The 23421-nt window shown below is 42.4% G+C and overlaps 1 protein-coding gene across 1 annotated transcript in view; it reads left to right on the top strand.

The window, feature by feature from the left end:
• The first annotated feature begins 8473 nt into the window (after window positions 1-8473).
• LIFR (LIF receptor subunit alpha) overlaps window positions 8474-23421 on the top strand; it is an 85380-nt gene continuing 70432 nt past the window's right edge. Inside the window, exon 1 of the mRNA XM_068535257.1 lies at window positions 8474-8541. The gene's annotated coding sequence lies outside the window, so the exon portion shown is untranslated. The remainder of the gene's footprint in view (window positions 8542-23421) is intronic.

Genomic DNA, 23421 nt, shown 5'->3' with positions numbered 1-23421 from the left:
CTGTTGTATCCTTAGCACTTGTATGTAGTAAGTGCTCAATGAATATGTATTGAATATTGAATTTAAAAATCTAAAATTGATGACAGAGGAATGCTTTTATCCCATCTTATGTTTCCTCATAAACCTGCCCGTCACGCATCCCTTCATTTAGGAATGATCTTCCTTCCACAGCCCTGATCACAAATCTCCACGGCCATCTAAAAGATTTTATGTTTTTTCATGCTCTCTCCCCAACCCCATTTTTGCCTTGCGTTGCAAACTTAGTAAGGGTTGCATTTCTACCATTTGCAGGAAAGGAGTTGTCATTGATCAATCTTCACTGATGTCTATTATACTGAAAACTGTATTTGTGAATTATTGATATTCTTTGTTCTTTAACTGAAATTTCTTACCTCCTAAAGATGGACAAATGTATTGAAAATCCAGGGCTCAATAAATATAATTCTTGTGTAATTCTAAGAAACTCCTAACAAAACTGCTGTGTGTAAAGATGTTGTCGTACGGCAGAAGCAAAACCTACACTCTCTTTAAATCCGCTGGAAGCAACTGGGGGTGCTCCTGGCTGTTGGGGTTTTGAATACAGAGACACTTTCATTTGGAGGGAAGCAGTAACCCCACAGAGGTAAACAGTAGTGTGAAAATCTGATCGTGGGGTCTCAGTGCAGACGGGAGAAGCTTGGGGACAGTGGGAAGGGCCAGGCCCTGCAGACACAGTCCTGTACGAGATGGCAGAATGCAAATAATACCCAGAAGAAATAGCACATCATCTATCTCACTGAGTAACAAAATCCGAAACAGGGATGTAATGAGAGAAAGAGTTAGATTCATGCCGACAGAGGCAAAGGAGAGGAGCAAATTGCGCTAAGGAGAGATTGGAGAACATTCAGACCAGGCCTTCAGATTGAGAAGGGCTCTGCATAGCACTCAGTCAAAGCTCAACTGTGTCAGAACCTCACCTACAGCAGCAACAAATTGTAGGTGAGATCCTAGTGAAGCTCCTGAAACTAGAAGCGGCAAAAGAGTTAGCAGTCAGACTGTCACTGATAGTGGAACACAACGTCCAGTAATTAGGAGTGTAGGTTTTGGAGGCAGACTGTGGCGGGTTGAATTACACGGTTTGTCAATGTCTGTGTGGCCTCCTTTGTAAATGGGGGTGACAACCCTCCCTGCAACTCATAGGGTTGCAGAGAGGATGGAGTGAGTTGGTACACGGTACCTGGCACCCCGTAAGTGCTCAATAAATGTTCATTGCTGGTATCTAGCAAGTAAGTGTTCTGAACCCTACTTTTAGCCAGTGTCTTCTAAATCACTATAATGACTTTCGAATTAGACTGGAATTCAAATCTTTGTTATTTTACTTCTTTGAGCTTCGGTCTCTTCACCTATAAGTGGGACTAATACCTATAACACAAAGAAAGTGCCCAGAGCCGAGACTCTTCATGTTAATAACCAATCAATACTCATCTCTCAACTTGAGGGTCACGTGTACACCTGTTTCGCTTTCCTAGAGTTAAGAAAAAAATCTAGCGAGCTTAGATTAATCAATCCAGGTTAGTCCAGGTTAGGTCTATCTAGGTCGGTAGAATGAGATTCTATGAGCACTCGAGTTTGAACTGGATGGTATTTTAATTTAGGTAGCGTTAAGGTTTCTGTCAGCTCTTTGAGTGTAAGATTCTGTGATTAAACAGCCAGAAAAACCAGATTTCTTGGGCATGTCACAGAAAAGAATCTCAGAGCTGCAGACGTCTTTGAGAGCGGTGTCCTCAGATACCTTAAGTTCCAGCAGGGAAATCATCAACAGCAATGTCGCTGTTGGCCGGAGCTGCCACAGTGATGGCCACTTCTGTTTTCCAATATAAGACCCAGGCGGTGTACCAGATTAGGTGCCCAAAGGAAACTCCAGGGACGTTGCAGTTATTAAAATTAATTATTTAACTGACTTGTTATTTTTCAGCTACCCGACGTTAGAGACCTTGAGTTAATTCTGCTGGCAAATGTGTAACCATTGAAAATTCTCCACAGTCAGAAACTGGAAGCAAAAACTCACTCTCTTTCGGTTTTAGATTTTTTGGTCTTGTACAGTACATTGAAGGCTGTGGATTAAGTGCACTAGTTAGAATAATACATTCAGGGCTTCCCTGGTGGCGCAGTGGTTGAGAATCTGCCTGCTAATGCAGGGGACACGGGTTCGAGCCCTCGTCTGGGAAGATCCCACATGCCGCGGAGCAACTGGGCCCGTGAGCCACAACTACTGAGCCTGCGCGTCTGGAGCCTGTGCCCCGCAACGGGAGGGGCCGCGATAGTGAAAGGCCCGCGCACCGCGATGAAGAGCGGCCTCCACTTGCCGCAGCTAGAGAAAAGCCCTCACACGAAAACTAAGAGACCCAACACAGCCATAAATAAATGAAGTATTAAAAAACAAACAAACACTAATCTTTAAAAAAAAAAAAAAAGGAATAATACATTCAAGGATTTAAGGAATCTGGGTCCGATTTCGAACCACTCCACTACCTCTGGCTTGACCGCAGCTCAATTCCTTAATCTTTTGGCTTCTTTTTCCATCTGTGGAAGATGCCTCTGGCAACACACTGAGTGCAGTAGCTGTAGGAACAAATTAAATAATGGGCTTAATATCACCACCGAGATTGGAGTAAATAGCTCTTTTGTGGGATCCATTAGCTCAACTGAGAATATGATCACAGGATTCTGGGTTTATGATGGACTATAAGGAATAATGTAGCATCAATTTGAATGTCTTGTGTTGCCCCTCAGTGACTCTAGACAACACATAAAGAATATAGGGAAAGAAAGAGAAAAGCAAGGACAGAGGAGAGAGCTTGGTAAGTCAAAAGGAAGAGATAAAAGCTGAAGGGATGGAGGACCAAAAGATAAGACGTGTGATGTGAGTGGACATATATGCAGAAAAGAGAAGATGGGAGAGGCAGGAAGAGAAACAGGGAAGTGACTGAGTGAGAGGACAGCAAGGATTTGAAACGAAGTTTCAATCAGACAGTTCATTGGGACCTAAAGGGAGGGATGCAGAAGGGGGCAGAGCAGAGGGGGCAGGCAGGGTTTATTCCAGAAAGAGAGGATTTGCTAGTGGTGTCCTCTCCTACCTTCAGTGGCTCTCTCCACACTCCTGGTACTCCCTCCCCAACCCTAGGCTCTGGCTCTGGGAGTTAGCCTTAACAGCTTAAGACTTTTAACTTCTCAGAAGTATAAGAATTTTAACAAGATTCTTGAGGTGACAGGTCTTAGGACCCAGGGAGTTAACTAAATGTTAGTCTCTCAGGGGAAAGGACCCCCCGCCCCCCCGTTACTCAGTGCTTCTCAAATCAAACAATTTCTAATTCCTAGGCTTTACCCACTGAGGATAACAGGATTTATAACCACCTCACGACCACATATAGTGATTTTTTAAATCACTTTATTATTAATTAATTAATTTATTTATTTATGGCTGTGTTGGGTCTTCGTTTCTGTGAGAGGGCTTTCTCTAGTTGCTGCGAGCGGGGGCCACTCTTCATCGCGGTGCGCGGGCCTCTCACTGTCGCGGCCTCTCTTGTTGCGGAGCACAGGCTCCAGACGCGCAGGCTCAGTAGTTGTGGCTCACGGGCTTTGTTGCTCCGCGGCATGTGGGATCTTCCCAGACCAGGGCTCGAACCCGTGTCCCCTGCATTGGCAAGCAGACTCTCAACCACTGCGCCACCAGGGAAGCCCCGGAAAAACTATTATGTACACCCCTTGCCTGAGGAAAATTATAGAATATTCAACGCAGCCCCGTAAGAGGTTTTATAGAAATTAACTCATTTGTCCTCTCTGCCACCTTCTGATAGGTACTTTTAATTAGTCCTTTTTATAAAGAAAGAAACTGGGAAAACCAAGATTTGATATTATGTCCTTGGCTTGCCTTCGTAGGGCAGAATAAAAAAAGAATAATAACTCTATAGGAGTCCACTACTTACTTTCAACAATAGCAATTTCAAAGTTATTCACCAGAAAAAATATATCAGCTCTGCCTGTCATCAAGAGGTGGCCAAAACCAATGATGTCTCATGCAGTGTCCCTGTTAACTTAGACATTTGAATATCCGTCATATAAGGACCCTTGTGACAAATTCCTCTCCAAGCTTGAGCCAGAAAAGACTTTCTCCTAAATAAATTCTGCTTTATGATTCCTTGCACTTGACAATGAGAGTTACAAAAACCTTCATTTCCCCTATTTCATTTGGCTATGGGGAAGCCTGGAGCTAAGTTTTGTGCTCAAATGCTATTGTTTGTCTTAGCCAGAAGGTTTGTTTGTTTTTGTTTTTTTGTTTAATATTTGTCTTTCATTGTAAACCACCTTAAGTCTCTTTGAAAGAAGGCACAGTATAAATAAGCAAAAGACAAAATGCAATCCTGTTGTGGCCATGCTGGGGATATAATAATTTACCAAAATAGTTTACATAACACCCCTGAAATCTTTCTATTTGAAAGAGAATATTTTAAACAGAATCCAGGGAAGATAATATCTTTCATGGTGTTTATTGCATTTTTCATGCCCCTCAAATAACATTCCAAACCACTGTGGGTAAAGAACATAACATCTAGAGAAAATTAGCTGATTATTCTCATGTATCTTCTTGTCATATATCTAATTCAAGTTTTGTATCTTGTCCAAAACTGTGCTCTAAAATAAACCAATTTAAATCTACATTTATTAGTCAGGCTTAAAGTGAAGAACAGCTTCATTCATTTCAACTATTCGCTGGCTAATAACTATGCTTAATTTGTAGATTTTTATTTGTTTCCAAAATTTCTTCCAGGAACAAAGCCATATCTTGTCCCACTGATTGGTAAACAGTACGCATGTTAGATCACACATCCCAAGAAGCCTGCGTATGGGCCAAGATATGAGTAATTTAATAACAAAACCCCATCACCTCACATTTGCTGCTTTTGTGAGTGATTGATCCTTTCAAAGAATAAAGCCTTTCATTTCCAAAATTTTCATTACAGGTGTGATTATGATTTTTGTTTCACTTAAAGATTTTTTTTTTATATTTAAGCATTTCAAATGAAATCTTATTTACAAAAAGATTTTTTTTAATGAATAAAACAGAAAAGCAGGGAGAAAAGAAAAGCCAATAGCTAGAAAGAAGAACACAAATCTTGGGCATAAAATAATTAACAAAGAAATCAGCTCTGCTTATCCAGCAAGTAGTTTAAGTTCAACTTTTTTGCTGCTTCATTCCCATTCAATTTTAGCTTATTATATAATCTACCTTCTTACTTCTAATTATGTAATCATTTCCATTTCATTCTTTATTTGTTCAACAAACATTGAATGAGAACTACTGTCAGACTCGTCGTATTATACAACATAAACTTCAAACGAAACAACTTTATGTTCTGATACTTAGTTTGCAACATCTTAGATTTTTTGTAAAAAAAAAAGTAATTATTATATAAAATAGTATATACAACATAGACTGGTCTATGACAAGGGAAATAAAAACGGTGTCAATCCGTGGCACGCGAAATTGAGTTGAAATTCCTTTAAGAATCCACAGTGATTAATTCACCTTTTTTTTTTTTTTTAATTAATTAATTAATTTATTTATGGCTGTGTTGGGTCTTCGTTTCTGTGCGAGGGCTTTCTCTAGTTGTGGCAAGCTGGGGCCACTCTTCATCGCGGTGCGCGGGCCTCTCACTATCGCGGCCTCTCTTGTTGCGGAGCACAGGCTCCAGACATGCAGGCTCAGCAATTGTGGCTCACAGGCCCAGCTGCTCTGCGGCATGTGGGATCTTCCCAGACCAGGGCTCGAACCCGTGTTCCCTGCATTGGCAGGCAGACTCTCAACCACTGCACCACCAGGGAAGCCCTAATTCACCTTTTAAACAATAGTTAAGGAAATTTTACTACTATCAACTCAGATAGCAGGACCATATCAAGTACTGCACACTGAGTTTCTGGTCATAATCAGAAAATTGCTAACATATTTTTAAAGCCCTGGTTTTGTTATGGAAATATAAAATCCATTATTTCTCATGAAAAGTGTGTCTAACACAGCTTTTCAAACCAGACCTCAGACCTCAGCATGGTGCAGGCACCGAGGTGCTCCTTAGAAGCTGTGGCAAGTTCCTGAGTTTCCTGAACTATGAAATGGGGGTATACGTCAGAGGCAATTAGCTAATCAAAGCATAAGCTTTAAGGCGTCTTTCCAGCCCCACATCCAAGGCCCTGGCAGGAGACCTAGCAATACATTCAGGTGGTCATGTTTTTGTACAGCTGGCAAAAGTAAGATATTTTAACCACCATCAGCTGAGATTGAGGTCTCGTTCTATTTGGATTTTCCCTTTGTCACTTTCCCCTGGGTTGGGTAGTGCTGGAGCAGCTTGGGTGTGCTATATTGTTTTGTTTTTCTTTTTCCTTTGGGAGGGTCACCCAAATTGCGTAAATTTCTCATAAAACCTGCATCAAGCCCTGGGTGTGATAACAGTACCTATTTTACAGGTGTGTTGTGCAGATTAAAGGAGGTGATGGATGGTGCCAGACACAGTATGTATCCAATAGATGCTAGGAATTATTATTCCCCCAAATGTTTCTATGTCTCTCTCTTTTTTTCTTTGTATCTTTCTCTCTTTATATATACATAAAACAAAGACACAGAAGTTAGCATTCTATGTAATATGTTTAAAATTAACTACAAATTTTTCCTACGAAAGGAATTTCTCAACTCCATGTAGGGGCTGCATCACGATTTTCTTAGACCCTAGGCACTTGTGCCTTTGTTGAACCCCTTCATCCATTAAAAAATTAAAAATAAGATAAATTTCCCAAACCACCGAGGACTCAAGAACCAGGGTAAACGGAAAAAGCAACATTGTACATCTTAAACAGGGGTTCCAGTACACATAGTAGAAGACTGTTTTGCAAACTAGGTCTTAGGGATAATAGGAAGCATTTAGTTTTGGCGTTCAAAATATGCACACAGATGAAGCTGGCCCTTATAAGACTAGTGGGGACCATGTCTTACTGCGAAACACATATTTTCATTTAGGGAGCCTACTTTTCAATCAATGTACTTGCTGGTGTTCTGCGCCCATTTTAGTTACATTATCAACAGGGAAATGTTATCTCAGAAGATAAGCTTCGTTTTGCTAATTTAGAAATTGCTCTGGAATTTCATCCAAAGGTCTCTAAAAAACACGTTGGCCTTGGTGCTGGTGCATCAAATAAATCACAAATGAAACAAACAAGCTGGCTTCCTATTGAAGGTGTGTCTGCAGAGCCCTGTGACTCTGCGTGCCAGGGGCTCCATCTGGCACATTTCTGAACGTTGCAAAATTAATTGTGTCGAAGAGAACATCATCAAACGCGTCCGGCATAGAGCGTAAACATCTTCAAACCACGATTCTGCGCCATCAAACGCTCTCCAGCTAATTACATTTGGTGCATTACTCTGGAAGAAAATCGAGGCCAAGTGAAACTGCGGAAATGGGAACAATGCAAGGAGGAAAAATCTCACCCCATTAAGGGATCCGTTTTTTCTCCGCACAAATAAGCCCACCACGCCTTGGAGGCAAGACTAGATGGCTCCAGGATACTCTCAGAATGCTCCCGCGGGCCCTCTCGGGCTGAGGGAGCCCTGCATCGGGGAGGAGGAAAGTGGCCTGAGCGGCAGCGCCCCAGCCATGGGGGCATTTTAGGTAACTCATAAAATCTAAGCAATCGCTCCCCCTACCCCCGCCCAGGCGTAGAGGCTGGTTTTCGTGTGTCTTTACAAAGGAAGCTAAAACACTGCCCCACGTCGTCCTCTCCTCTATGCAATGTTTGCAAAGCGCATTGACAGCGTTTTGGGAGCCGCTCTCCGCACAGGGCCGCCGCGCACTAGGCCGGCCTTCCCTGAGCATTTGCACCAGCTGGGCCGCTCCTCTCCCCGACTCTTCCATGACCTTCCGAGATTGGCCTCGCGACTGGACTCTCCACGGAAGCACCTCCCTCGGTACTCGGCCCCCGCGCGCGGCCGCTCTCCTCCTGCTCTCAGGGGCAGCCCCGCGGCGAGCGCCGGACGCGCGCGGCCCCGCCGCGGGGGGCGGCGCCGGGGGCGCGCGGGAGGCTTCCGGCGGGGGCGCGCGGGCGGCGGGGCGGGGCCGGGGCCGGGGGCGGGGCCGGGGCCGGGGGCGGGGCCGGGGCAGCAGCGCCCCCCGCCGAGCGGCGTGCAGGCACCGCCCCCGCGCGCCGCAGTCCCCGCTGGAGCGTCTCGCCACTGGCCGTGGCCGTTACTGTTGCCTCCGTGAGGCTCTGGCGGCGGCGGCGGCGCCCGGGGCTCGCGGAGGGCAGCGGGCCGACCCTCGCCCGTGGCCGCCTGGAGCAGCCCAGCGCTGGGACCGGGGAGGCAGTACGGCGGCGGCGGAGGCGGCGGGTTGTGCCCGGCCCCCCTCCTCTACGCCTCTAGTCCCCGGGCGACTGCGGACTCCGGGCAGCCCCCGGGCGGCGGCCGAGGCGGCCAAGCTGACGGCCGGGGATGGCGAGATAGCGGCGCGGGAGCGGCTCGTGAGTACGGGGAGCGGGTGGGCGCGGCGCGAGGCGCGGGGAGTGGGAGCCGCGGAGCCTGGAGCCCAGTGCCGTGGGCGCGTCGCCGCGAGCGCCCGGCGGCCCGCGGGGGGCGGGGGGCAGCGCTCCGGCCGGCTTCGGCCCGGGTGTCGGGGAGCGTCCGAGAGGAGTGACCGGGAGCGGGGGGTGGGGCGCGCCAGGTCGCGCCGCTCTCCAAGCACCCTTGGGCCACCCTCGGCTCCCAGAGGACGCCGACTCCCCGGCTGCGAACTTCTGCCCCACGTAGGGCAGCGAGTTCTGAGGCCACAGGCTACCTGGGGGATGGGAAGGAGCTTTAATTTTTATTTTTGTTAAGGGATGTAATCAAGTGATTTCGTGACCCCGTGCCTCAACTTTTCATTAAACTAGTTCTCTGTCCCTTCCGTATTCATGGTGTATTTGATTCACCTGTATATTATGTGCTTGTATCCGAAGGCGCTATATTGATGAAAACCAGTTAAAGAGTTGGCGATCAAAGTTAGGCTTCGTAAAAGATGACACTTTTAATGCGTCGTTTCAAAAGACAGAGCTGGAATCCTGAGTTGTGTCTGACAGAAAACTCTGTGCTTCAAATGCTGTGAATGTACGCCTTGAATAACATGATTCTGGCCTCCACCGTCCGCGTCCCCACCTTTGGCTACCAAAAATATATGAGATGTTTTATTTGCAGTTGGGTACCTGTGTGCTCCTTTTTGTATGGGTGTGTTATTGCAGTCAAATATTGATATAGCGTATATACTGATACTGAATGGCGTTTGAATGGAAATGAATTTTTTGCAGTTTTTAATGTGTTCTTTTAAGATACATTTTTCAACAGAAAAGTTTCAGTTTAAAGTTTGCCTTCTGATTTGTTCGTTTTCAGTTTCAGATTTGTCTTTAATTAAAAAAAAATTTTGCTTGGAGTAAAATTAAGTGACTTAGTAGTATCATTTAGTCAGGGGTCCAAAAATGATTCTTAAATTAAATCTAAAGCAAATTCCCGTCCCCAGAAAAGAAATATTAAAGCGTTCGTTTAGTGCAAATGATGCTTGCCCCTTCCCTTAAATGCTGATTTTGCCACAGATCTGAACTCACATTTCACTAGTATCGGAGGGTTCCTTGTCTAAGCCTGGCAGGGGAAAGGAAACCTAAGTATAGCGTGTGTTTTTAAAAGCACTGTCCTCTTACTTGTTTCTTACGTTGACTTTCTGTTTTAGAGCCAAGGGGAAACTGTTTATTTGGAGGCTTCATTAGGTAGGTACAAGCTCGATTTAGATTTCCCTTCCAAGGGTTGAATTGAGGCTTATTTGCTTTGTAATAGGTGAGATCACAAGTGCTCCTCTCTAATTAGCTGAGACTGGGATTCTTTTCTGGGAAATAAGGATCAGGAACTTCGCTGTTGAAGAGAACAAACTTTTGTGATTTTTGAAAGCTTTTGCTTGTTGATGGTCCTCACTGAATAATATGTTGGCAATAGTATAAATTATTATAACATTAAGATTTATCATATTAATTTGTGGGACAGGCAACCTATGCACACTGTAGAAGATTCAATATGTATAAAAAGCTATAGAGTGGAAGGTATACCTCTCTCCCCGAGGCCATGCCTCACTGCACCCTGTTCTCCCCAGGACCCAGGGTTACTAACTCCTGTGTATATCTTTCCAGATAAAGCCTATGCTAGTATAAACATTTTGTATGTGTTCTTTTTATTTGTGTTTCCACAAATGAGGACGCATTGTATACTCTGTTCTGCACCAGCTCCCTGCCCTCCCCTCCCCGCAGAGTACTAAATCTTGGCAGTCTCTACATCAGCACCTAAGAGCTGTCTCATGCTCTAACAGCTGCTCAGTACTCCATTAAGGATGAACCATAATTTATTTAACCTCTTTATTGCGGTAGGTTGTTTCTACTATTTTGCTATAGAATTATTGTAAAACATTAGTTTTTGAGGTTTTTAAGTGGATTTCAATTATTCCCAAAGGCCCAGAGGCAGTAGGAGCTTACTTCTTTGCATCATGTCCAGGAAATAAATGCCCCTTCTCTCCAAGGTACACCCTTTCCTTTTATATAATTTCAAAGCAATCCATAAGGATCCATAAGTGTCTTTGTGGTGAAGCATGAGACATCAAGGCCAGTTACTAAGGTCGTATTCCTTGATTAACACCTTAGCTCTTTGTTTCAACAAAAGAAATAAAAGAATAGATATAAGTTGTTAAGAATAATCTGTAAGAAAAATTCTTAAGAGTTTGAAAATTTTGAACATGGAGAAAAAGCTTGTATCTTTGATTAAGTTGAAGATAAAGGCAGTTTATCAGTCGTAAAACTTGTTTGCCATTAGGCACTAACATCCCTGCCTTCTGTAGATTATCACCAGTGTCTCATATTTTAATGTTGCTATAGTATGGTTATAAATTGTACACTTTGGGAGAAGGTTATTCATAACTTTTAAGAGGGAGTATGCTTTTAGAAAATATTTGGCCCTTTTAAAATTAAAATTTGAGGTCTCTTAGAGTGCTTTTAAAACAGAGTAAATTGTAGAAGTAAGACTAATGCTAGCTAGCACTTGAGCCAAATACATTATATAATTTGAGTATTAGCCAATGTTAAGCTTTATATTTCCATTATGCTTATTTCTGAGAATGATTTTAGGACTAATGTAAGAAACTGTAATAATCCTTTTTTTTTTAAACTGACCAAACAAATCTTTTCACATTTAAGGTGTTTTCTTTTTCCTTTGTTATTCAGTACCTGTCCTTGTGTTACAAAACTGCTAATATTGCATCTGTTATATTCCAGGCAACTTTCTAGCAACTAAGAATATAGCAGTGCACAGGACAGACAGATCCCCTTCTAATGAGTTCACATCTTAGTGAGGGAGGTGGATAAAAAGCAGAGAAGCAATAAAGGCAATAATATCAGAGTGATAAGTGCTGGGAAAGTGATAAAATAGGTTTGCTGTGGCAAACGGGCAGGGTAGGGGCTGCTGTTTTAGACTGAGTGGCCCTGGAAGCCTCTCTGAGGTGGAGAGATTTGAACTGAGAGTTGAGTGTGTTTTTGGAGAATGGTGACTCAGGCAGAGGGAACAGCACATGCAAAGGCCCTGCAGTGGGGCTGAGCCTCGCATGCCAGAGGAACAGAGGGCTGCCTGTGTGGCTGGAATTTATGATGAAAAAGTGGCTGGCAGGAGAGAGCAGGCACTGGGGCTAGTGTCCTGGGTATTTGCATATGTCAAGGAACATTTATAGAAGTGGGAAAGAGACCCTGGGTGATGGAGTTCCTCCACCTGCTGGAAGCTCCAGGAGGGCAGGCACGGATCTGCTTGTTCCTCATTGCTTCCCCCGTGCCAGGAACAGCCTTGGTCAGAATGGGCTGTGAATATTTATAGAATTAATGAATAATTAGAGAGTTTAAGAAATAATCTTGCCTGGTTTTGGTCAAAATACCTAGATTTGGGAGTCTTTTGAGTTTTCCATCTTGGCCCTGGCCCTTGACATTACCAAATCTGGTCTACTGTTAACACATCCTCTCAAATTGTTGCTCTAAGTCAGTTGCATTTGATTTCTATTCCCTGAAATTAGAGTATGAAGCCTTAAAAGCATACCTAATTTTCCAGGACATTATAGTGATTTCTGAGTAATTTAGTTAGAAGTTCCATCTTTGATTTTAGTGGATTAGCCATTTGCCTAAGTGTAAAAATTTCAGAGATGCCTTTTTTGGTATAGTGAATGTTTGAATCCTTTTGGGCAGATGACAGACTAATGAGCACATAAAATGTATGTATTTTATGCAGGTACTTTAATTCTCACAGGAAGAATGTGTGTGTGTTCTATTTTAGGGAGTATCAGGAACTGTGGTATTTCCTCTTCCCAACTTCTAATCTGTTTGTCATTCTAAATATATGTTCCTTTATATTAACTGAAAGCTTGGGAAATGAGTTTTGTGCCAAGCAATTGTTGTAGATGCCTAATTAGAATCTGTTGTTTTTTTCTTAACTGTGACTTTTGAGGTCCTGTTCGATACCAGGAGCTGTGATCTTGCAGAATGAGGGGGGGTTGATTTTTTATTTCCTGTCCTAATTGGTTGATACCTGAACCCAGTAAGTTGTTCCCATATAAGATAATTTTATCTTCCAGCATTCTCTCTTAAGCTCTGTGCACATGCTATGTAAAGGATGGATTCTGTGACTCCAAAATCTTAAATCAAGTTACCTTTGTTTTTCATCACTCTCCTTGCAGTGAAAGGTCTTCAGGCAAATTGCGGAAGCCCATACGCATCTGTTTTATAGGCCACTGGTACATTGAGGCTTAGATGCTTGAGTTAAAGTACTTTTACTACTACCTTTACATTTCCTTTGTGAACTACAGAGATGCAGGAGTTCCAGATTTGTCTTACATTGCCTAAGATTTACAGCACATACATTCCTTACCAATCCTTGCTGCTCCTCTTGCTCGTGTTAGCAGAGGTTGTGTTTATCAAATACTGTTTTATGCTTTTATGTTGGAAGTTGAAGAAAACCTTCTGGTGGGTGAATTTTTCATGTACTTTTGCAGAGAGGTGAGAAAATCTTGCCTCTACCCATTCTTCTGGTTTGTAGGGCAGATACAGAGGAAGACTTGGAATCAGTATGTGCCAGTAGCTGAGAATCTGTATCTGTATTCTTAAGTGGCAGTATCCTGGAAGACCACAAGAAGGCGCTAATACTCCCATAAAGTGTGTGGCTCTTCCCTAAGGGTGACTTGGGATACTGAGGCCCCTTGCCTTCTTCTCACTGCTTGCAGGAGCAGGCTTCTCCAAGAAAACCCTGGATCGGAGGACAGTTGAAGCAGTGGTGGTGGGAACATGTGGTGGAAAATAACAAGTGGTGGCAGAAGTAATGCTTCCCATTTCTCATACTGAAAATGCTGGTGGGGCAGTGAATTGTAGACATTCTGTAGACAGACTGTGCCTTTGAATTGGGGATGAGGGTAAGCTGGAGAGAGGTGAGACTCCACCATCACGACTTAGTGCTGCAGCCGCCAGCGTGCCACCTTAAAGCTGGGTGCCAGCCTTCCCAGTCCCAGGCTTGGAGACCTGCCGCCACACCAGTGGGTCCTGTTTCATGTTTCACGCTGTAGTATTTATAGTGCATGCAGTTCAAAAGCGAAGGAGGCAAGAACATCTTAGGATCCTTTTCAAACAAACAGTTAAAATTGGGAGCATAAATCTTCATCTAACACGAACCTTATCCTGTATCATTCCTTGAAGTTACCTGGATCACCAAAGTTTTACTGTAGATGTAAAATTTGGGAGGAGGGGGCTGAGAGCTTCATTCTGATTTCTAAGGAAGGACTATATATAGTCCTGTATATAACGTAAAATGCAAAGCATTTACGAGTAATAGGAGCTTAAGCATTCGAACAAAACCAAAGAAGGTATAGAATTTAAGGGCCAGAAGGGGCCTCGGATCATCTGGTCAACTTTTTTAAGTTTACTGATAAACCAAGCCCCAGAGGTGTTCTAATTTGCCTAAGAATCCAGTAGTTCCAGACTGGTGTTTGTAACCACGATTTGCTGATTCCTAACTGCAGGGTTCTGAGCTCCCCTCTGGAACAGCAGGAAATTTGTGGGGTTCACTGCTGTGTCTCCATAGAACACTGCCCAGCCCAGATATTTGTTGAATAAATGAATACATAAGAGAATTTTGAGAACTTAAGATTGCACATTAGCTATAAGATAATACTTACAAAATTTGAAAGAATACATGGTTTCATGAGTTTCTTTTCTTGTTAAACAACAGAGCATGTTGCTGTTAAAGCCCAAACTATTAAGCCTAATATTAGCCAGATGGGCAAATGAAGATGTGGAGTTTTACTTACTAGCTTGGCACTTTTCAGAGCCTGGTGTCACTAGATCTTGTAATATTCTTTCTGTTCAGTCTGCTGGGATCCAGTGTCATTCAAGTTTTTATTTTGTATTTGAAAACGTATGTACTTTAAAATTTAGCATTTGTTGTCCGAATTGTTTGCTATTTTTCTAGCTATGTTTTATCAATAGTTTCACTATTTTTAAAACTTAGAGCCATATAGGGATTTGATTGTTTACAAACAAATCTAGCTAACCATTAGGTTTTTGGGGATTGTCACTTTCAAATGCTGCTGGTGGGTGTTTCAATTGTTATAACTTTCCAGGAGGGCAATTTTGTTTATTACTCACCGAAAGCCTCAAAAATGTGCCATGTCCCTTAGTCAGGCATTTCCACCGCTAGGAATTTAAACTAAGGAAAAAAAAATAAAGTGTGTGCACAGAGACCAGTCTATAGCAGTGGTTCTCGCCTACGCGGTGCGTGTGGGCACCGTATTCCTGTCAGGAGCTTTCTCCCCGCACAGTGATTCTTCACTTGGCGGGAAGTCCACGTAGTGGGGTGTCTCAGATTGCGAGGGGTGGGGTGCTCTCCCAAGCTTGGAAACTCATCTCCAGATTCTGGTGACCTCCACAAAAAGTGCACCAAAAACCCAACCTTTAGTTTGCAAAAATGATTTTTGTAGCTTTGTTTATGATAGTTATAAGCTAGAAACAACTTAAATGCTCAATAATAGGGAGATGGATTACTTAAATTGTGGTATATATCAATACTTGTAATGAAAAACCCTTTCTTCATTGACAGTGAGGTAAGAAAGTATTTATTGATTTGGAAAGATACTCAAAATTTGTAAACTGAAAAAGCAGATTGCAAAACAGCATGTGTAAGTGGATCTAAGGTGTTTTTGTTTGTTTTTGGAGAAAGGGGCAGAGAGAGCGAGCGAGCAGGAGTGTGCAGTTTTCTACCTGTTAATGCTGGAAAATGCCGGAAGACTATACACCAGACGTTAGGTGAGAATATCTCCTTGTGCTGAAATTACAGGTGACTACTATTTTTATTTTCCTGAATTTCCAACGTAAGGAGCATATTATGTAGTAAAGAGAATGAGAGCAGCTTCCTTTTTTCATTTACTGGTTAGGCAGCCCACAGAACTTGGACAAGTTCTGTGTCTGATTTCTTACCTGTAAAAGGGAATAATAATATCCACCTCATCGTGCCTGCCAGTAGTATGTGTTAGATAAATGTTACCTTTCCCTCACTATTCTGTTATGATTAAGGCCAATATTCCTACTAATATAGGATTTCTAAGCAGAATAACATATCAACTGTTGTAAGAAGCATTTTATGACATTCTGACAAAATATTTCATTTCTTCTGGTCACTGGGAAATATTTTGTTGAGTTATTATTTACTTTAAAACTGAAATGCTTTCCAGTGCCAAGGAATTTTATTTTGAATCAAAAGCTTTTTTTTTTCTCCTTTGTTTCCTTCTGTATCGGTTTCCGTAGTTCTGTATGATAAGTTCTCAAAAGTCAGGGTCCGATCTTTCTTCCTTTTATAGAGTTGTTAAAATGAAATGTGATTCATTCATTCAGCAACTATTAAGGGCCTTTTTTTCCCCAGGCAGCGGGTAGGCATCAGATATGCAGCAGTGGGCAGGACAGACACGCCCCCACTACTTGCATGCCAAGGAAAGTGACCAGAGCACTTCAGGGCCAGGAGGCACAACCACTCAGTAAAAGATGTGTTACAGCAGCTGACAATCAAGTGGGCCTCATTTCCTCTCCTGCGATTTTAAAAGAAACTATGTCGCGATGTTACTTTTCAGTGAACACAAACATTGCCTCCTGCTTGTTCTACGAAGTACATGAGGAGCAGACTAGGTTATTTCACCTTGACATTCACTGATGATTTAGTGATGACTTGCATTATATATCTGGGAGAATATCCTGGGCTAATAGTATTAAAATTGCTACTCTGTATCCTCTATGAAGGATATGCCTTTTTTGAGATTATCTAGTGTAAAATTACTGCTGTGGGTTCCTACTAATAAATTTAGGGTGGATAGAATTTATCGATACCGCATTTGAGAAATTCCAGCACGTGGTCTCACTGAGGATGAGGGCAAAAAGCCTGCAGTTTAAGTTTTCCATTTGACGGTATATAAGAATACATTAATTTTGTAATTTGTTCCTTGTGTAGGGACAGTTTTGGCAGCAGCTGTAAATGTTTTGATATAAAGTACACCCTCAGTGTTCATAAGAGGTGTCTCGGGACCTTTATGGCAAATACTGACCTTGCATTTTATTTCCCTGATACAGCCTAATAAAAGAAGACAGTTTCATAAATCATTTTTTCTTGTTCCTGTGTAGAAAGAATGTAGAAGTCATGTCACAGGTTGGAGCCACTAGCAAAGCCAATATTTTATTCTTTCTTTATCTCACATTTTTTCCATCTACACCATTGCTTTCCACGGCCTATTCCACTTCATTGGCCTCCGCTGGAACCAGCAATTAGCTTTCTTTTTTTTAGTGGTGGTGGGGGGATCTCTTTTCACAAAGAAATACCCTTTATCTCTCTTGAGATGTACTGAGTATGTAATATTAAAGGGAGAGCAACCAAACTGTGTTGACCTGCAGACCTTAAGCTGTTGTCTAGACCTAGAGTTTAGCCAACTTACTCTTTCTCAAATGCAAACTTCAATAAAAGTACAGGTGACTCTGTTTTGGAACTTTTCAGCTCACTTACAAATAGTCAAAGTTGTGATTGCTGTACTCACGCATTCCATGGGCTGTATTGCTGGGATCAAAAACTCAAATGCTTACAGGGACAGAAGAGGTCACAGACATTGCTGAGTGGGTCTGATCTGCCTTTTGTCTTTATGCTTCTGATAAAAACATAAGGAATATTTTACTTTCTTCTTAATTCTACTACCAGATAGACAACACTGATAGTCTAGATGAATGGCAACTGAAATTTGTCTCAGTTTTGGGGACCAATAAGGAAAGACACAGAGGAAGGTTGGATCTGGAGCAACCTTGAGCTGATGTGAGCTGAGTTTTGAAGGACGAGTTGGTGTTTGTTAAATGGACAGGGAAGAGTGGAGTAGGAAGGACATTCTGGGTAGAGGGTAAGGTGTGCAGTGACACAGAGGACAGCAGAGCCTGCCGTGTTTGTTGGGACTCGAGCACAGGGCCAGTGTGGGTCAGAGGGCAAAGGTAGGTGGGACTGAAGTTAGGCGGCTTGGAACAGCAGAGAGCCTCATGCCATGCTGACAGCTGGCACCTTCTCCGTAGGCCAGGGAGAGCCATGGAAAATTTCAGGCATGTGAGACTGACGATGCAGAAGGGGGCCTCCAGCTTGTGTCATGGAGGCTTGGGAATGCAGAGACCAGGGAGCAACCTGGCAGGAGTGCAGACCAAGGGGAAGAAGCCCCAACAAGGCCCCAGCCAGGCCCGGCCCTGGAAGTTTGTCTCTACTTTCCTAATAATGTTGAGACATTATTTCCTAATAATGACACGTGCAGCAGTAATGACTCTGCTCTTCCCATGCTCAATCCATCATGCCCTTTTCTTAAAGCTTTTGATTAAACTCAAATGGTGAGAAAGCATTCAATGTGTTTAAAGCTATCAAACACAGATCTACTGATGCTTTACCCTTACGTTGCTAAAAGTTTGAGAGATCCAAAGTGTGGGTGGTTATAAAACAGGGAGTAGGTGAAGTGGGAGTGATGAAGTAGCCGCTTGAGCTAAAGATGTTGGTCAGAGGGCACAAACTTTCAGCTATAAGATGAATAAATTCTGGGAATCTATAGTTAATAAGACGGTATTGTATATCTGAAATTTGTTATGAGAGTAAATCTTAAGCATTTTTACCACACATGAAAAAGAAAGCTGTGAGGTGACAGATGTCTTATTAACTTGGTCGTGGTAATCATTTCACAGCGTACATATACACGTGTCAAATCATCATGCTGTATACTTCAAATCCATACAATTTTATTTGTCAGTTGTACCTCAGTAAAGCTGTGGAAAAACAATAGGGAGCAGGTTGCACCTATGGAGAGAAGGGATAAGAATACTTTGAGTAAGGTTTATATTGAAGCAAGAATTTATAATAATTTGGACAGTAATAAAGACAACAATAATAGCTTATGTTTCATATTAATAATACTTTAATGTTAGATTACCTACTTACTCATTTTTTAAACTAAAAACGAATCCCTCAATTTTAATACCACCAGAGGACAGGATTTTAGATATTATGATAAAATGAGACAAGAGAGTTGTCCCTCTTCTTGTTATTTTGGCAGTTACATTACATTATTGGCCCATTTCACTAACCAGTCTTTTGTGTTTTTCCCACGTGCTGCTGTTAAGTCATATCTCCTCCAAACTGTATTTGTTTATTTTCTGTGTGTTATTGTCATCATCATAACCATTTTATTTGGGACCCTGAAATTATCAATGCTAAATTTATCCTATTGGATTAGTTTGTTAGATTAATTTGTTAGCATCCTCATTATTATGTGCAGTATATTTTCTACTTTGCCCATTTTTTTGGTCCACAAATTTGAGAAATGTGATTCCTGTATCTATCTTCCTCCATTTCATTAATGAAAATGTCAAGAAAAACAGAACTCTGTCACATCTGTCCATAATCTTCGTCCAGGTTGGCATCATCGATTAATTAGCACTCTTTGAGTAGCATTGATCACGTGGTGATCACTCTTCACCCTTCACTCTTTCTTATACAACCTTCATCTTGCTCATAAACATCTTTCAGACGTCAGGAAAGGTCTTGTTCAAAGCCAGATACTTCATGTCTGATTCTGATGCTGGCCTTCCCAGTTCATTGGCCTTGTCAAGTTGGGGGTGAGGTGGGGCTGGGGTGCATTGGATTAGGGTCCCTTTCCTAATGCGTTCTGTAATCTTATCCAGGATCAACGTCAGGCTCACATGTTTCTAGTCTGTAGAATCTGCTGTCTTGATAGGATGCCCATTTCCAAGATAGTTTTGACAAATGACAGTTATTTCAGGTTCTGTTGTATTTTTCATTCTCTGTTCCATCTTATGTAGAAGACTCAAATAAATGTTAAGTGGATGCTGTACTTCCACATACTTAGAAGACCTTGTAACCCTCGTCAAATGCTAAAGATTTTATTTTAGTTTTTGTTTTTTTTGAGAAGCATTTGTATTCTAAAATGATGCTTAGGATTTTGAGATCTGGGATGGAATAATATGACCAATCAAGAAAAGGCCATTCAGTGGGGCTTCCTTGGTGGTGCAGTGGTTAAGAATCTGCCTGCCAATGCAGGGGACACGGGTTCGAGTCTTGTTCCGGGAAGATCCCACATGCCGCGGAGCAACTAAGCCCTTGCACCACAACTACTGAGCCTGCGCTCTAGAGCCCGCGAGCCACAACTATTGAGCCCGCGTGCCACAACTACTGAAGCCTGCGTGCCTAGAGCCCGTGCTCCACAACAAGAAAAGCCACCGCAGTGAGAGCCCGCACACCGCAACGAAGAGTAGCCCCCCTCGCCGCAACTAGAGAAAGCCCGCGCGCAGAAACAAAGACCCAGTGCAGCCAGCAATCAATCAATCAATCAATCAATAAATAAAAAAAAAAAAGAAAAAGCCATTCGAATTCTTTTGGAGAACAGAACTTTCAGATTCCAACCCTAAGGAATGTTAAAACATTCAGGCACATTTTGGTCAATATCTGTGCCCTGAAATATATGTCTTCAAACAGTTTATATTTTGAGATTATTTCAACAGCAAGAGAAGAATTTTTTCACGCCCATACATTTTGAAACAGGTTGTTAACTGGCGCCCCAAGAATTCTATTGGGCCTGCAAATGTGTTTTGTTTGGCCCACATACAGTTTTTTTGAAAAATTGGAATTAGTTGCCAGCATTTAAAAATTAGGTGATTTCACATTAAAGAAAAAAAAAACCCTGCATTTCCGGCTGTTTTTGAAAACCTTGAAAGTCTGTGATTACACTGGGCGCATGTTCCTAACCGGTGGTAACACAAGAGTTATGCGCTAGCTGGAGGCCGCCCACCACAGCCCTCCCGTCCTCCTCACTGCGTTTCCTGCGGCCAGCATCACCCCTTTCATCGGCCTGGCCCTCAGGGGATGTCTGGGCTTACACCTGCTGAGTCAAGAGCTAACCAGTCGGAAGTGTACTTTGAGTTTGGAGGAGAACAGTAAGATGGTAGCTGTTTACTGTTTTGTTTCCTGACATCGACTGCCTGAATTACTTAATTTGTCCTACTGTGATGGTTGGAAGGGCTTGGTAAAGCAAGTGGTATTTCTGCCTGGAATGGCACTCAGCTGGGCAGGGTCGGGGGAGCAGCATTCCTGCTCACGTCCTAGATATCCGAGTTCATAGATGTGACAAGCAAGGTGTCCTGAGAAGAAAACAGCTATAAATTTCTTATGACATTTAAAGTGGGGCAAGTAGGCCCTGGGTCATACCTGTGTGGTTTTAGAGATGTGAGGGGATTTGCCCGAGGTCTCATGCCTGCCACCCAGTCAGTGGTGGAATAGGGACTGGATCCCTGGATTCCTGACTCCGCTTCACTGAGTTTTCTGCTCCACGGTTTTCAGTTTAGTGTAATAGTCTAGAGATGAGATTTATAGCCAGATCTGGATTTAAATACAAGTTCGGCCCCTGTCTAGCTGCTGGACCTCAAGCAAGCCTCAAAAACCTCTCTGTGCCTCGTGTTCTGTGTTATAAAAAGGGGGACAATAATGATATGGACCTCCATAGGGTAGTTATAGGGATTAAAATCCAATATTGCATTTAAAGAACTTAAAACAGTGCCTTGCCTGTAATAAACAATACGTAAACAGTGCATGGTATCTCAAAAATAGTATTTATGAATTCTGTATTATGGTAAACTTAGCTAAAACCAGCATTTCAGTCACTCAAAACTATTACATAATTATCAATTTTTTTCCTCTTAGAGTTTGGAAAGGGCATTAAGGATAGTTTTACTCCATCTATTTTGTAAAAAGCCTCCAGCAATTTGACCCAATATTGGTTTTTTATTCATAAATTTATCTATAGCAAACAGGTGCATTCAAAAGCATAGCATTCAACTTTCTCTTCAGAATGTAAAGAAATAACTGGGTGTTATCAAAATATTTTAAGTCCTTACCAAAGATGTCATCTGGATGGATTTGTTTAATTCACTAAATGAATGTGGAATATGTAGCACGTATAAAGCCCTCTTAGATGCAGGAATGTTGTAAAGACAAATCTCTGCTGTTAGGGAACTTATAATTAATGGGATACGAGAGTGGGAGGGAGGGAAAGAATAATCTTTGTAATACTTGGTGTGATATGATAAATGACCAAAGTGGAGATTCACCACAGTGCAGCAGAAACATGAAGAGACCACCGGTATCTGGACGTGATGGTCTTTGAGAGAGCCAAGAGGCAGAGCTGCCCCAAGCACAGGAGTAGAGGGGCAGTTGGTGTGACAGCCTCCAGACATTACGCCTGGAGTTTGGATGAATGATGAGACTTAGATGGAGATGCTGCTCAGAGCCAGGTGAGTCATTGTGGAAGATAGACTGTGGGAGGCCCCTGCCAGAGGCCATGGGATGAATTAAGTATTGATGTGAACAACCTATGCCAGAGATGCTGATGAGGGCCTGCCAGAGCAGTGGGAATGGAAGTAGGGGTAGGTTCTAGGGCAGAGAGTCAAGGTGTGTTTTGGAGGTAGAACTGGTGAGTAGGTGGGAGGGGTGAGAAGGAGGAGTAGTTGAGTCGGACCCAGGAGAGACTGATGCCATGAATGGAGATGGGCTTGTCAAGGGGCAGGTTTGGAAGAGAAGGTGAGTTTATTTTGCACATGTGGAGTTTTTTGAGAAATCTGTGAAATATCTCAGTGGATATGTAGCATCAAAATATTTTGTCAGAGCAGAAGCAAGAAGAACTACAGTCCTGCAGCCTATGAAACTAAAACCACATTCACAGAAAGATAGACAAGATGAAAAGGCAGAGGGCTATGTACCAGATGAAGGAACAAGATAAAACCCCAGAAAAACAACTAAATGAAGTGGAGATAGGCAACTTTCCAGAAAAAGAATTCAGAATAATGATAGTGAAGATGATCCAGGACCTCAGAAAAAGAATGGAGGCAAAGATCGAGAAGATGCAAGAAATGTTTAACAAAGACCTAGAAGAATTAAAGAACAAGCAAACAGATGAACAATACAATAACTGAAATGAAAAATACACTAGAAGGAATCAATAGCAGAATAAATGAGGCAGAAGAACATATAAGTGACCTGGAAGACAGAATGGTGGAATTCACTGCTGCAGAACAGAATAAAGAAACAAGAATGAAAAGAAATGAAGACAGCCTAAGAGACCTCTGGGACAACATTCAAATTATAGGGGTCCCAGAAGGAGAAGAGAGAGAGAAAAGACCGGAGAAAATATTTGAAGAGATTATAGTCAAAAACTTCCCTAACATAGGAAAGAAAACAACCACCCAAGTCCAGGAAGGGCAGAGAGTCCCATACAGGATAAACCCAAGGAGAAACACGCCGAGACACGTAGTAATCAAATTGGCAAAAATTAAAGACAAAGAAAAATTATTGAAAACAGCAAGGGAAAAACGACAAATAACATACAAGGGAACTCGATAAGGTTAACAGCTGATTTCTCAGCAAAAACTCTACAAGCCAGAAGGAAGTGGCATGACATATTTAAAGTGATGAAAGGGAAGAACTTACAACCAAGGTTATTCTACCCGGCAAGGTTCTCATTCAGATTTGATGGAGAAATCAAAAGCTTTACAGACAAGCAAAAGCTAAGAGAATTCAGCACCACCAAACCAGCTCTACAACAAATGCTAAAGGAACTTCTCTAAGAGGGAAACACAAGAGAAAAAAAGGACCTACAAAAACAAACCCAAAACAATTAAGAAAATGGCAATAGGAACATACATGTAGATAATTACCATAAACGTGAATGGATTAAATGCTCCAACCAAAAGACA

This window comes from Eschrichtius robustus, chromosome 2 (assembly GCF_028021215.1).
Source record: "Eschrichtius robustus isolate mEscRob2 chromosome 2, mEscRob2.pri, whole genome shotgun sequence".
NCBI classification, from domain to species: Eukaryota; Metazoa; Chordata; class Mammalia; order Artiodactyla; family Eschrichtiidae; genus Eschrichtius; species Eschrichtius robustus.
Note: the sequence above shows the minus strand (reverse complement) of the source record. Positions and strands in the feature narration are given on the sequence as shown.